The following is a 15,766-nucleotide window of genomic DNA, read 5'->3' as shown; positions in this document are numbered from 1 at the left end:
ACTCCTGTGTCCTGGCTTCCTTGGACTAAAACCCTGGAAAGGGTTGATGTAAGAGTTCAGAAACTAGCTGGTAAGTTTTAGGGTATCCTTAAACAATTGGCTTGTTTTGACTCTCCTTGAACAAACTGGATCATTTTCAAGGTCTCTTAGAAAAGCACCAAGTCTAACATAGGACCACCCAAGCAATAAGTTGGAAATAGCAAGCAGCAGAATATGTTGAGAACAAAGTTTCCTCTTCAGTTTTTTACAGAATCAAGGTTATCGTGAAAGAACTCCTAGGTTTGCCTTTGAACCTAGTTAAGATATCAGGGGGCACAAACCAGCTGTGGTTTTATTCTGAGAGGATGCCCAGCAAGGCCAAAGAAGCTCGTCTGTGGTAATGAGGCCGGAGGACGTAGAAATTGTTCAGAATACCCAATGCCAACTGGACCCCCAAAGCAGTAGTTATTGAACCAGCAGTTAAACGTCACCAGTGCTGGAGACCAGCCTAACCACTAGAGCCAGCGGAGCACAGACTGTTTCCCCTACTAGCAGAGTGCCACAACGTAGAGGGAGAAAAATGTGCAAAACAAAGCTGTATTTCTTTATACTGGAACTCAACTTTGTTCACAAACCCTCGTGTCCATTAATGGTAGAAACGGTAATCTTTCCAATTAAAATTTAGTCATTTGTAAGCTGAAACAGTCTTCTTTGAGTGGATAGTTAAGTTCAGAATTGTTTTCTCCCCTTCTCTTTTGTCCTTCCTAAGAGCAGTCTAAAATCTTGCCATTAGAAGCAAGCTATCTTGTTCTCGTGCTGACCTCTAGTGGGCGCCGAAGTGTCTGATCCTGCTTGGTTTTCTTTGTAGGGTGGTGATGGCAATTTACATTTACTGCTGTGATGTCCTGGCTTGGCCTCTGGTCTCTAAGATACACATACTTATCTGATCACAACCCTAATTCCCTTTGGATCTCCCAACTCTTTTTCAGCCTTTTCTATGGGCCATTGCAATATTACAGTTCCTTTTAGTAGTAGTTTTCAAATTGGGATACATTTAACTCTTGGTATACACAAGGACATTCTAAGGAATATGAAAAATTTGTTGTTAATTTTTAAAAATCAGCTGTGTTATGATTTATTAAATTTATTAATTTTAAGAGTACAACACTATGACTTTTGCCAAATGTATACCATCACAAAACCATTAATACAATCATGATGTAAAACATTTCATCACCCCAGAAAGTTCTTTCATGCCCCCTTATAGTCATTCAGTGTCCTCCCTCCGCTCAAGCCTTTGGCAGTCACAGATCTGCTTTTTTTAAAAATTAAAATTTGAATTTTTTATTTTTTTAATTAACATGTAATGTTAATTTATTAATTTTAAGAGTATAACACTATGACTTTTGCCAAATGTATACCATCACAAAACCATTAATACAATCATGATGTAAAACATTTCATCACCCCCACGGTTCCCCATCCTGCCTCTCAAATTCCTCATATCAGAGAGATCATATGGTAATTGTCTTTCTCTGATTGACTTATTTTGCTTAACATAATACCCTCTAGTTCCATCCACGTCATTGCAGATGGCAAGGTTTCTTTTGATGGCTGCATAGTATTCATATATATATATATATATCTCACATCTTCTTGATCCATTCATCTGTTGATGGACATCTAGGTTCTTTCCATAGTCTGGCTATTGTGGACATTGCTGCTATAAACATTCAGGTGCATGTGCCCCTTTGGATCAGTACATTTGGATCTTTAGGGTGAATACCCACTACTACGATTGCTGAGTCGTAGGGTAGCTCTATTTCCAACATTTTGAGGAACCTCCATACTGTTTTCCAGAGTGGCTGCACCAGCTTGCATTCCCACCAACAGTGTAGGAGGGTTCCCCTTTCTCCTCATTCTCGCCAACATCTCTTGTTTCCTGACTTGGTAATTTTGGCCATTCTGACTGCTGTGAGGTGGTATCTCATTGTGGTTTTGATTTGTATTTCCCTGATGCCAAGTGATATGGAGCACTTTTTCACGTGTCTGTTGGCCAACAGATCTGCTTTTTGTCACAACAGTTTTACCTTTTCTAGAGGGTCATTTAAATATTGTGCTGTATGTAGCCTTTTGTAACTGACTTCTTAGCATAATGCTTTTGAGATTCATCTGTGTTGTTGCACAGTAGTTCATTCCTTTTTTTAGAAAAAGAGCTTTCTTGATAATGCAATTCAGATACCATATAAATCATTTATTTAGAGGATACAATATAATGGTATTTAGTATAGTCACAGAATTGTTCAGCCATCACAGGTGTCAGTTCTAGAACTAATCAATGCATCGATGTGAATAGATTTCAAAGTATTTTGCTAAATCAGTCACAACTTTACCACCTAGGACATTGGCCTATAATTCTCCACTTTAGTGGGGTCTTTGTCTGGTTTTGGAATTAAGATAATGCTGGCCTCATGGAATGAGTTTGGAAGTTTCCTTTTTCCTTCCATTAATACTTTTTGGAACAGTTTGAGAAGAGTAGGTATTAACTCTTCTTTAAATGTTTGGTAGAATTCCCTTGGGAAGCTACCTGGCCTGGGGTTTTTGTTTGTTGGGAAACTTTTGATTACTGATTCAATTTCTTTGCAGATTACCGATCTGTCCAAATTTTCTATTTCTTTCTGTCTCAGTTTTGGTAGTTTGTATGTTTCCAGGAATTTATCCAGTTCTTTCAGATTGCCTAATTTGTTGGCATATAACTTTTCATAATATTCTCTTAAAATTGTATTTCTGTGGTATTGGTTGAGCTCTCTCCTCTTTCATTCATGATTTTTGTTATTTGGGTCATTTCTCTTTTCTTTATTTTTATTATTTTTTTTTTTAAAATTATTTAACAGACAGAGACCACAAGGGAAAGAGGCAGAGAGGCAGGCAGAGAGAGAGGGGGAAGCAGGCTCCCCGCCCAGCAGACAGCCCGATACCGGGCTCGATCCCAGGACCCTGGGATCATGACCCGAGCTGAAGGCAGAGGCTCAACCCCCTGAGCCACCCAGGCGCCCCTCTTTTCTTTATTTAAGTCTGGCTAGAGGTTATCAATTTTATTTTTATTTTTATTTTTTAAAGATTTTATTTATTTACTTGACAGACAGAGATCACAAGCAGGCAGAGAGGCAGGCAGAGAGAGAGGGGGAAGCAGGCTCCTTGCCGAGCAGAGAGCCCAACGTGGGGCTCGATCCCAGGACCCCGGGACCATGACCCGAGCCGAAAGCAGAGGCCTCAACCCACTGAACCACCCAGGCGCCCCAGAGGTTATCAATTTTATTGATTCTTTCCAAGAAAAAGCTCCTAATTTCATTGATCTCCTCTGTTGGCTTTTTTTCTTTCTGTATCATTTACTTCTACTCTAATCTTTATTATTTTCCTTCTTCTGCTGGCATTAGGCTTTATGCTGTAATTTTTCTAGTTCCTTTAGATAAAAGGGTAAGTTGTATGTTTGAGACTTTTCTTGCTTTTTGAGGTAGAGCTGTATTGCAGTATATTTCCCTTTTAGTACTCTTTGCTGTGTCCTAAAGGTTTTGGATTGTCATGTTCTCATTTTCATTTGTTTCCATGCATTTTTAAATTTCTCCTTTAATTTCCTGGTTAAGCCATTCATTTTTTTTCTTTTAAAGATTTATTTATTTATTTATTTGACTGAAAGAGATCGCAAGTAGGCAGACAAGCACACAGAGAGAAGAAGAAGCAGGCTCCCTGCTGAGCAGAGAGCCTGATGTAGGGCTTGATCCCAGGACCCTGAGTTCATGACCTGAGCTGAAGACAGAGGCTTTAACCCACTGAGCCACCCAGGTGCCCTAGTAGGATGTTCTTTAACCTCCATTATATTTGTAGTCTCTCCAAATTTTTCTTATAGTGAGTTCAAGAAGGGCCATGGCATTGAGCACGGGCTTGGAGTTCATGGCAAAGAGTAGCAAAAAGCCAGCATCTTGGTTAGAGGCCCGCAGCCGGCATCCCTGCTCCTATGCTAATGAGACAGATAGCTCAATGGCACCCATTGGCTCTTTTGTCCCTGGGGAGGTGATGCCATGTCTCCCAAATGCACTGCAAGAAGGGGGAACTGTCTCTCACAGTGTGACCTGGGGAGCTTCAGATCACACCATCTGCTCCTAGGCCTCTGCCCACTTTCTCTCCAGGAGCACCTCTGTACCTGCCAGCCTTCACCCAGTGATCGCATGACTTAAAACTTCAGTCTCTGAGCTCAGCCACTTGTAAAAACTTGCAGTAATCAACCCCTCTCATTTTCATCATCAGTGGCTTTGGAGAAGTGTTTGTTTATTTAATGCCCTGCACTCTGTTCTCTCTCTCCCTGATCAGCACTCCCTCCCCTCCCTAGCACCTGCTGTTCTTGTCTCCCCCAAATCCCATCTCCGCATCTCCTGCCTTCCATGACATGGCCTCTTTTCTCTCTCTCTCGTTGTGCTGTTGTTCTCTCAGTCCTCAGATTGGTTTCCTGGCATTCTGAAAGATTTGATATTTATCTAGCTGTGTTTGAGGTGTGAGGCAAGCATAGGGCACTCCTTCTACTCCGGCCTCTTAACTCCCTAATCATTCAGTTTAAATTGCAGACTCTGCGTGTACTCCCATTTTCCCTTGTAATACTTCTTTAAAAACCATAGTCCTAAAAACAAACCAAAAACAGAAAAAACAAACAAAAAAACTGTAGTAATTACTGTATTCTAAGATATCATTTGATTATTTATTTTGTTATCTGAATGCCTCCTGCCACAAGAATAGTAATTTAACAAGGGCAAGATGTTTATTTTGTTCATGAATCTATCCCCAGTACCTAAAATGGTGCTGGGACATTGTGAGGACTCCTGGAACAGTTGCACAGATAGCAGACTGAAACACCCCCAGTCTTTCTGAGAAAGAGACCTGTTGGTCCAGGAGCTTTGGACTGAGGGGCAGGCTTCTGGTTTGGTGCACACAAGAAGGCCTTCGAAACTGCTACTAGGGAACAGAGGCCGCTTGATACAGGCTTTGTGCTCTCCCTTGGCCTTGCTCCAGCTTGCCGGTATCATCTGGGAAGGAGCTTACGCCATTCTCTGGTGCCCTGATTTTTACTGTTGATGCCAGGAGACACCTCTCCATCACCTGTGTTGGTGGTAGCAGTTCCTGGCCCATAGGACTAGCACCAACAGAGAATTCTTACATAGCACTATCACCCCCCAGTGGCTATCCCAAGAACTACCACAGCAAGAGCCAGTAGACCCAGGAACTCAAGTATCCTGTGAAAAAGGCTTATTAGTTTATTGTCAAAGTTGAAACCTCAGGGGCAGGCTTCTGTTACACACATGTAAGGGCAAAAACCTTCCCTGGCACCTCAGAGAGTGGGCATTATCTTTATGCTCTCCCTCTGCTACACTGTAGAGCGCCATCATCTCTCACAACAGAGTTCTTATATGTGTCTGGTATCCTAGTTTTTATATCTGTTGCGTGGTTTTAGTGGCTGTCACACAGGGAATATCCTTTGATCACTCTTGGCTCTGGTGGCCAGGGGCACTGGTGCTCCTGTATCTCATAGGACTATAACAGTTAGAGTCCTTGGTAGGTACTGATCCCAGGAGACTGCACAGACCAGATTGAAACACACCCCTAGTCTTTTTGTGAAAGAAGCCTACTTGCTAGTCCTAGAGCTTCATCCGAAAGGACAAATTTTAAGCTTGGCACACCTTTAGTGGCTGTATAGGTGCTCTCTGTGAATGTGGGCTAGGGAATGCCATGTTTGCACTCTAGCTCACTCATACCTCCCAGAAAGGAACTCATACACTTGCTTGGAGCCCCAATTTTGTGCCTACTTGTCAGGAGACACCTCCAGATCACCTGGCTCTGGGGTCCAGTCTGGCTAATTACTGGAACCTATTAAAAATAAAAATAAAATACGCTGTTTGTATAATTACAAAGTTTTGAGAGACAGCTAAGAGCAAGAATGGTGTTGAACAGTTTTATCTTCGCAAGGCCAGCCCTTCAAGATGGATAGGCAGTTGTTCTATCTGATGCATAGAAACTAATGTAGGCAGTCAAGCAAAATGAAGAAATAGAGGAATATATTCCAAATGAAAGCAGAAAATGAAACCCAAGGAGGGGGGAACCTTAATGAAATGGAGGTAGGTAATTTACCTGATAAGGAGTTCAAAGTCATGGTTATAAAGATGCTTACTGAACTTGGAAGAAGAATGCATGAACACAGAACTTCAGCAAAGAGAATTTAAGACGAAAAGATAGTTTTAAGGGACTTATAGAACAACCTCAGGCAGACTAATGTTCACCTTATAGGGTGAAAAAAGAGAAGAGAGAAAGAGGCAAAAAATTTTTTTTGAAGAAATAATAACCAAAAGCTTCCCTAATCTGGGGAAAGAAACAGAATTCCAAATCCAGGAAGTCGAGAGGATTCCAAGTAAGATGTTACCAAAGAGACCCACACCAAGACACATTATAATTAAAATGTCAAAATTTAAGGGAAAGGAGAGACTCTTAAAAGCAACAAGAGAAAAATAAATTGTTACCATGTGAGGGAACTCAAATAGGCTATGATCATATTTTTCAGCAGAAGCCTTGCAAGCCAGAAGGAAGTAACACAATATAGTCAAAGTGCTAGAAGAAAAAAATTTCCAGCCAAGAATATGCTACCCAGCAAAGTTATTAATCGGAATTGAAGGTGAAGAAAAGAATTTTCCAGACAAAAAAAAAGCTAAAGGAGTTCATCACCATCAAATTGGCCTTAAAGAAATACTAAACAGACTTACTAAGTTGAGAAAAAATATAAACAGTAACAAGAAAACATACGAAAAATATATCTCCAGTAAAGGTGAATATTTACTGAAGGGAATAGAATAATCTCTTAAAGCTAGTGTGGGGGTTAAAAGACAAATATAGGTGTATCTGGGTGGCTCAGTTGGTTAAGCGTCTGCCTTTGGCTTATGTCATGATCCTGAAGTCCCAGGATTGAGCCCCACATCATGCTCCCTGCTCAGTGGGGTGTCTGCTTCTCCCTCTGTCCCTGACCCCATTGTGCTCTCTCTCTTGCTTTCTCTCTCTCTCAAATAAAATTCCTTTAAAAAAAAAAAAAGACAAATATACAAAATAATACAAAAAGGACAACATAAAAAATCCAAAAAATAAATGTTGTTACAATAATTAGTTAATGTGACATCACATTAGTTTAATGTGACATCAGAAACAAAACATTAGAGGGAGAATAAAAATGTAGACTTTAAAATGCATTCAAGGGGCGCCTGGGTGGCTCAGTGGGTTAAGCCGCTGCCTTCGGCTCAGGTCATGATCTCAGGGTCCTGGGATCGAGTCCCACATTGGGCTCTCTGCTCAGCAGGGAGCCTGCTTCCTCCTCTCTCTCTGCCTGCCTCTCTGCCTACTTGTGATCTCCCTCTGTCAAATAAATAAATAAAATATTTTAAAAAATAAAAATAAAAAAATAAAATGCATTCAAACTTGAGTTATCATCAGCTTAAAATAGACTTACAAATTTTTATATTTAGGTCTCATTATTACCACAAAGCAAAAACCAGTAGTGGATGAACAAAAGGCAGTGAGAAAGGCATCTTAAACATACCACTAAGGAAAGTCATCAAACCACAATGGAAGAGAATGAGAGAAGAAAGGAACAGAGGAAGTACAAAACAGCCAGAAAGCAAATAACAAAATGGCAGTAATAAGTCTTTACCTATCAATAATTCTTCGAAGGTAAATAGAGTAAATTCTCTAATCAGAAAACGTAGAGTGGCTAAGTAGATAAAACAAAATAAGACCCATCTATATGTTACCTCCAAGAGACTCACTTCAAACATAAATACACAAACAGACTGAAAATTAGAAGATGGAAAAAGATACTCCATGCAAATGGAACCCAGAAGAAGGCTGGGGACTTGAACACCACCTACTTACATCAATAGATAGATCAGACTGCAAAAACAAAGGAAACATTGACCTTCAGTCACATATTTGAGCAGATGGACCTAACAGGTATATACAAAACATACCATCCCAAAACAACAGAATACACATTCTTCTCAAGTGCACATGAAACATACTCTAGGATAGATAAAGTCTGCACAAACTGAAGATTGAATCATATCATTTTTTCCAAATCCAGTGGTATGAAACTAGAAATCAATTATAAAAAAGAAAACTGAAAATTTATTATGTGGATATTAAACAACGTATTATTGAACAGGCAGTGGGTCAGTAAAGAATTCGAGAGTGAAACCCGAAAAGATACCTTGAGATACATGAAAACGAAAATACCAAACCAATATACCAAAAATTATGGGATATAGCAAAAAGAGTTCTGGGGAGAAGTTCATAGCAATAAATGCCTACCTCAGAAACAAGAAAAGTCTCAACCAATGTACACCTCAGGAAACTAGAAAAAGGACGAATGAAGCCCCAAGTTAGAAGAAAGGAAATAAAAGTCTGAAGAGAAATAAATAGAGACAAAAAGATGATAGAAAAGATCGATGAAACAAGAGCTTGTTCTTAGAAAATATAAACAAAATTGCAAAACATTTAGCTAAACTAACAAAGACAAAAAGAGGGCTTAAGTAAAATCAAGGATGACAGAAGATTGATTACAACTGGTACTACAGAGATACACAGGATCATAAGAGACTATGAACAATTACATGCTAACACATTGGACCACCTAGAAAAAAAATGGATAAATTCCTAGGAACATAAAAACTTTTCAAACTGAATCAGGATGAGAAAAATCTGAACAGATTGATTACTGGTAAGGAGATTGAAGTAGTAATTTAAAACCTCCCGACAGAATTCCAGAACCAAATAACTGCACTGATGAATTCTGTCAGTCAAAGAAGAATTAACACCAATCATTCTCAAATTCTTCAAAAAGTAAAAGAGAAAAGAACATTCTAAACTCACTTTATGAGGCCAGCATTACCATGATATCAAAACCAGACAAGAGGGCGCCTGGGTGGCTCAGTGGGTTAAGCCTCTGCCTTCGGCTCAGGTCATGATCTCAGGGTCCTGGGATCGAGTCCCGCATCGGGCTCTCTGCTCAGCAGGGAGCCTGCTTCCTCCTCTCTCTCTCTGCCTTCCTCTCTGCCTACTTGTGATCTCTCTCTCTCTCTGTCAAATAAATAAATAAATCTTAAAAAAAAAAAAACAGACAAGAAAAGAAGAAAATGGCAGACCAATATCCCTAATGAACATAAATGCAAAACTCCTCATCAAATATTAGCAAGCCGAATTCAACAATACATTAACAGGATCCTACCCTGTGATCAAGTGGAATTTATTCCAAGGATGCAAGGATGATTCAGCATTTACAAATCAATCAGTGTGATATACCACATTAATAAAATGAAGTGAGAAAATCACATGATCATTTAAATAGAAGCATAAAAAGCATATGAAAAAAATTCAATATCCATTTATAATAAAAACTTGCAATAATGTGGTATAGAGGGAACATCCTCAACATAATGAAGGCCATTTATGAAAAGCCCACAGCTGACATTACAACCCAGTGGGGTTAAGTGGAAACTTTTTCTCTAAGATTAGGAAAAAGACAAGGATGTGCACTCTCTTTTTTTTTTTTTTTAAGATTTATTCATTTATTTGAGAGAGAGACTGTGCATGAATGGGGGATGGGGAGAAGGAGAGGGAGAAAAGCAGACTCCCCACTGAGTGTGGAGCCCACTGTGAGGCTGGATTCCAGGATCCTGAGATCATGACTTGAGCTGAAACCAAGAGTCAGTTGTATAACCAACTGAGCCACCCAGGAGCCCCAAGGATGCCTGCTCTTGCCACTTTTATTCAACATAGTGTTGAAGTCGTGGCCACAGCAATTAGGCAAGAAAAAGATAAAAGTCATCCAGATTGTAGAGAAAGAAGGAAAATTGTCACTCTTGAGATGACATAGTATTTTGTATATAGAAAACCTTAAAGATTGCACCAAAAAACTGTTAAGACTAGTAAGTTCAGTAAAATTGCAGGATACAGAGTCAATATACAGAGGGTTGCCTAGGTGGCTCTGTTGGTTAAGCATCTAGCTCTTGATTTCGGCTCAGGTGATAATCTCAGGGTCCTGGAATTGAACCCCAAGTTGGCCTGTGTGCTAAAAGGGGAATCTGCTCAAGGATTTCTCTCCCTCTCCCATTGTCCCCCCACCCTGCTTGGACTCTCTCTCTCTCTCTCTTAAAAAATGTCCTTCAAGGGTGCCTGGGTGGCTCAGTGGGTTAAAGTCTCTGCCTTCAGCTCAGGTCATGATCCCTGGGATCAAGCCCTACATCAGGCTCCCTGCCTAGCAGGGAGCCTGCTTCCCTCTCTCTCTCTTCCTGCCTCTCTGCCTACTTGTGATCTCTGTCTGTCAAATAAAATCTTTATTAAAAAAAGTCCTTCAGAGTCAATATACAGAGAAATATGTTGCATTTCTATATACCAATAACAAACTATCAGAGAAATTAAGGGGGCACCTGGATGGCTCAGTTGGTTAAGCATCCAACTCTTGATTTTTGGCTCTGGTCATGATTTCAGGGTTGTGAGATCGAGCCCCACATTGGGCTCCAGACTCAGTGAGGAGTCGGCTTGTGATTCATTCTCTCTCTCTCTCTCTCTCCTTTCCCTCTGCCTTTCCCCCCACTTTCATGCATGGTCCCTTTCTCTCTGAAATAAATAAATCTTAAGAAAAATTAAGAAAATAACCTCCATTTTCAGTTGCATTAAAATGAGCAAAATACTAGGAATTAACTAAGGAGGAGAAAGACTAACATACTGAGAAGTATGGCATTGATGAAAGAAATACAAGGAGACAAAAATAAATGGGATGATATTCCATGCTTATGGATTAGATCAGATTGTTAAAATGTTCATAGTACCCATAGCAATCTATAGATTTAATGCAACCTTTATCAAGATTCCAAAGGCATTTTTTTTCCACAGAAATAGAACAAGCAATTTTGAAATTTGTGTAGAACCACAAAAGAACGCAGATATCCTAAGCAATCTTGAGAAAGAAGTACAAAGCATCAGGCCCCCTGATTTCAGACTATATTACAAAACCAGAGTAATCAAATTAGTATGATATCGGCATAAAATAGACACACAGGGGCACCTGGGTGGCTCAGTCATTTGAGCATCCAGCTCTTGATGTTAGCTCAGGACTTGATCTCGGGGTCATGAATTCTAACCCCACATTGGGCTCCATGCTGGGCATGGAGCCTACTTTTAAAAACAACATCTTCTGGGGCACCTGAGTGGCTCTGTCGTTTAAGTGACCACCTTTATTTAGCTCAGGTCATAATCCTGGGGTCCTGGAATTGAGCCCTGCATTGGGAACCCTGCTCAGCAGGGAGTCTGATTTTCCCTCTTCCTCTACCCTTCCCCCTGCTTGTTCTCTCACTTGCTCTCTCTCTCAAATGAATAAATAAATCTTTATGAAAAAAAGTTAAAAACAAAAGGAAAAAACCAGACGTACAGATCAGTGGAACAGAAGAGATCCCAGAAATAAACCCATACATATATGGTAAATTAATTTAGGAAAAGGCACAAAGAATATACAATAGGCAAAGGACAGTCTCTAATAAATGGTGTTGGAAAAACTGGACCATTTACAAAAATTCCCTCAAAATGGAATAAAGACTTGAAGGTAAAACATGTGGGAGGAAACATAGGGAGTAAGTTCCTTGGCATCGTTAATTGGTAGTAGTTTTTGGATTTGACACCAAAAGCAAAGGCAATAAAAGTAAAAATAAAAAATTGGGTCTCTATCAAACAAAAAACCAGTAACAAGATGAAAAGGCAACCTACTGAATGGGAGAAGATATTTGCAAATCATATATCCGATAAGGGGTTAGTATCCAAAATATATGAAGAGCTCAGGCAATAGCAAAAAAAAAAATCCAATTAAAAAAATAAACAGATGCTCTGAATAGACATTTTTCCAAAGAAGACCTATAGAAGGCCAGTGGGTATATGAAAAGATCTTCAAAGTCACTAATCAGGGAAATTCAAGTAAAAACCACAGTGGGCTATCACAGTACATCTGTTAGAAGAATGGCTGTTATCAAAAAGAACAAAGGGGTAGGACTGTGAGGGGAAAAATACCAAGTGTTGACAAGGATGTGGAAAAGGGGAATATTGTGCACTGCTTGTGGTAGTATATATTGGAATAGCCATTAAGGAAAAAATATGATCCAGCAATTTCATGTTTGGGTATTTATTTATATGAAGAGAAAACAAAACACTAATGTGAAAAAGCATGTATCACCCCTATGTCATTACAGCATTATTTACAATAACCAAGATAAACAACCTGAGTGTCCATCAATGGTTGAATTGATAAAGAAAATGTGTTTGTGTATAGATATATGTATATGCACACACATATATACACATGTATAAATAGAATGGAATATTATCAGCCATAAAAAAGAATAAAATACTGCCCATCCATTTGTGAGAACAGAGATGGACCTTGAGAACAGCATGCTAAAATGGGATAAGCCTAAGACAGAAACATCACATGATCTCATTTATATGTGGAATCTAAAAAGCAAAAACAAAAGCCAAAAAAAAACTAAGCTCATGGATATAGAGAAGAGATTGGTGGTTGCCATATTGGGTATTGGGAAAGTGGATGAAAATGGTGAAGGAAGTCCAAAGGTACTAATTTTCAGTTGTAAAATAAATGTCATGGCGATATAATGTATAACATGATAATTGTAGGTAATACTGCTATACTGCATATTTGAAAATTAAGAGAGTAAGTCTTAAAAGTTACTGCACACACAAAAATTTGTAATTATATGGTGACAGACATTAATACTAGGCTTATTATGCTGATTATTTTGCAGTATACACAAGTATAAAAACATTTTATACATCTAAATCTAATATGTTTTATATGTTAATTATACTTCGATTTTAAAAAAGTTTAAAAGTGAAATAAAACAGGAATGGAGCAAAAGCATATTGGGCATAAGGAAGGCCAGACTTGCCTTGAGCTTCATGCAGTGCCTGTTACATGCTTTTTCATGGACTCCATCTTTTGTGTGATATACAGACACATCTGGTAGGGTTTAGTGCCAAAGACAGGAAAATCCCTCTCCTGAAAGCTCACGTGCTTGCAACTTAAAAGAAGGTCAGTAATGCCTGAAGACATGTGCAAACCCTCTTTTTCCTTTTGGACCAAACTTTTTTTTTTTTTAATGATGCTATTGCTCAGAGTCTATTTAGTGTATTAAGTTGTATTTTAAACTACCTAGCCATGGGGTAAGAAGAAGTTAGAGGCTTTGAAGGCTGAGAGGTGGGTTTTATAAAAATGGGTGCACTTTAGTACTTAAATGTTTAGTTGTATAATAATATATGTACATATGCACACATACAGAAGAAAATACACATAAGCGTATAGCTTGGTGAATATATTCACAACTGAGTGTGTCAATGTAATCAACACCCAGAACCACACCAGAACTTAACTGGCTTCCCACATGCTCTCCTTGTTCCTCTTCCGGGTCCGCTTACTACTCAGAGCCACCAGTATTCTGATTCCGATGTTATAGATGGGTTTTGTTTGATTTTATTCCTTATCCCAATTAAATCATACAGTATATACATGTTTGGGTCTCTTCTTCTGCTGGAAAATATTTTGTTAAGATTTATCCACATTTCTTATATATGGTTATTCTCTAGCCACACAAAATTCCATTGTATGAATATAACAATGTATCCATTCTGCTGTTGTGTTAGGCATCTGGATGTTTTCCAGTTTGGGGCTGTTACACATCATGCACTATCTAATACATTATATTAATGTATTTTGATATATATGCACAAATTTCCTAGGACATTTCACAGTTTTTTATCCACAGTCTGTGAACTCCCAAGTGTTCCTCAGCAGTCTGTATATTTACTTACTGTGTACTTACTCAGATGGGGACCAGAGTCGCAAGTTACCAAATCCTTCCCTTAGTGTTCTCACTGACTTTTTCTAAAACTCACTTGGCTTTTTAACATATATTTTGGTTAAGTATGAATATTAATCTGTTTTTTCAGATTGTGAGTGCTTTTTATTCTTCATTTTACTTGCTTGTGTATCCCAGCAGCTGGCGCTCTTATCTGAAAAACAGTAAGCTGGTTGAGTAAATGGCGATAGCCATCATCATTGCCAGCGATGAACGGCCGCAAGTTCCCTTAGTTACGTGAGCCATCGAGTTCGGATTTTATCCTTTGCTTTAGTTTGACATCTCAGAGTTCAAGGGTCCAAAGTAGAAGGTGATCGCTCTCCAAGAAGCCTACAACAGAGCTCGGAACTGGGCATGCTGTGTGGTTAGAGGGCATTGCTGTGGCTTTACAAGCCTCTGGGAGATTTCATGTGTTAACAGCAGTGATTCCAAAGGATAGTGTGGGGGCCAGATATAAATAGCAGAACACAAATGGGGTAATGTGCCACTGCCAAGCTACGCTGGGGGTGTTTATAAAAAGAAAAGCATTCCCTTCTCAGCTCTCACTGTCAACAACCTCCCATCCTGAAGACACTCTTACCACAACTGACAGAGTGGGGAAACAGCCTGAGACCTAGCATCATTTAAACCTCCTCCGCAGGCAGAAAAGCCAGGTAAACATTTTGACTTATTTACACTCAGACTACAGAAGTAATGGATTTTCGGAAAACCCTGATTCAGAGCTTGCTTCGCACATACTGCCTTGTGACAGTTATCTGTCAAGTTTTATATATATAAATATGAGATTTTATTTATTTAGTTAAGAGAGAGAGTGAGAAGGCCCAGGCTGGGGGAGAGGCAAAGAGGGAGGGAGAAGCAGGTTCCCAGCTGAGGAGGGAGCCTGAGGTAGGGCTTGATCCCAGGACCCTGGGATCCTGACCTGAGCAGAAGGCAAACACTTAACCGACTGAGCCCCCCAGGTGCCCCTGTAAAGTATTATATTTCAGATCTTTTTTAGAAAGTGAAGTTCAACACAAAAATGGCATTTTGGTAGTATATTTTAGTATCTCTAGCGAAAGAAGCTGTGCCTGAGTAAAGACGGGAACGTGAGGCCAAGGAGAGGGCTCCCTATGCTGTTTACTCCCGCTTGTACGTGCCAGAATATGGTCCTTCGCAGGATGAAGTCAAGAGCTCAGTTCAGTTCCAGTAGTGTCAGCTTTGTTGTAGGTATGTGGAAGGAACCAGCACTGAATTGAATCGGATAATGGCAGTGGGAGAGCTTCAGCTCCTGAGGGCCTTTCACGCTCCTGTTTACCCCTTTCATTTTCCTAAATAATGGGACAAGTATTGGGCATTCGACCAAAAGAGTTGTTTAATCTTATTAGAATTGCTGCCTACTTAATTTTTCCTTATTTTCATTCTTGCCATCAGAAATTTATGCAAGACACTTGTTTTGTCCTTGGGCTTCTCTTGAATCTTGAGTATTTGGGGCAAGGCGGCCCCCTTGGGTAGCCCTCCAGTGAGTACCATTACGAGTCTCATCATTCCCAGTATCCTACCCACACGGGTGTCCCTCAGTTTGCAGAGAAGAGAAGCATGGATGCTGTGCACGGGCCAGAACTACTGGGGAATTTTTGGAAACTGGGAGCTATGAAACCACCAGTCTGAAGTGTATGCTGGGGGGAAATTCAGAGATAGGAAGAAAATATGACTTCCAGTGACTGTCTAAGGTGAGAGAGAAAACATGGCTGGAAGAGAATGGAAATGGACAGATTTAATCTTGAGCAAATTTCTGAAGTTCTCTGAGCTTT

General features: G+C 39.7%; 1 protein-coding gene across 9 annotated transcripts in view; it reads left to right on the top strand.

Moving 5' to 3' along the window:
• ART3 (ADP-ribosyltransferase 3 (inactive)) overlaps positions 1 to 15,766 on the top strand; it is a 148,596-nt gene that overhangs the window by 103,572 nt on the left and 29,258 nt on the right. For 3 of the 9 annotated variants that reach the window (XM_082727032.1, XM_082727024.1, XM_082727031.1), the window contains exon 2: positions 14,516 to 14,629. The exons of 5 other annotated variants lie outside the window; for them this stretch is intronic. The gene's annotated coding sequence lies outside the window, so the exon portion shown is untranslated. Of the gene's footprint in view, positions 1 to 14,506; positions 14,630 to 15,766 lie in introns of those variants that run through there. One more of the 9 variants, XM_082727025.1, reaches the window with a different exon arrangement.

Source organism: Mustela nivalis (assembly GCF_964662115.1).
Source record: "Mustela nivalis genome assembly, chromosome: 4".
Taxonomy (NCBI): domain Eukaryota; kingdom Metazoa; phylum Chordata; class Mammalia; order Carnivora; family Mustelidae; genus Mustela; species Mustela nivalis.
This window is presented reverse-complemented; position numbering and strand designations above follow the sequence as displayed.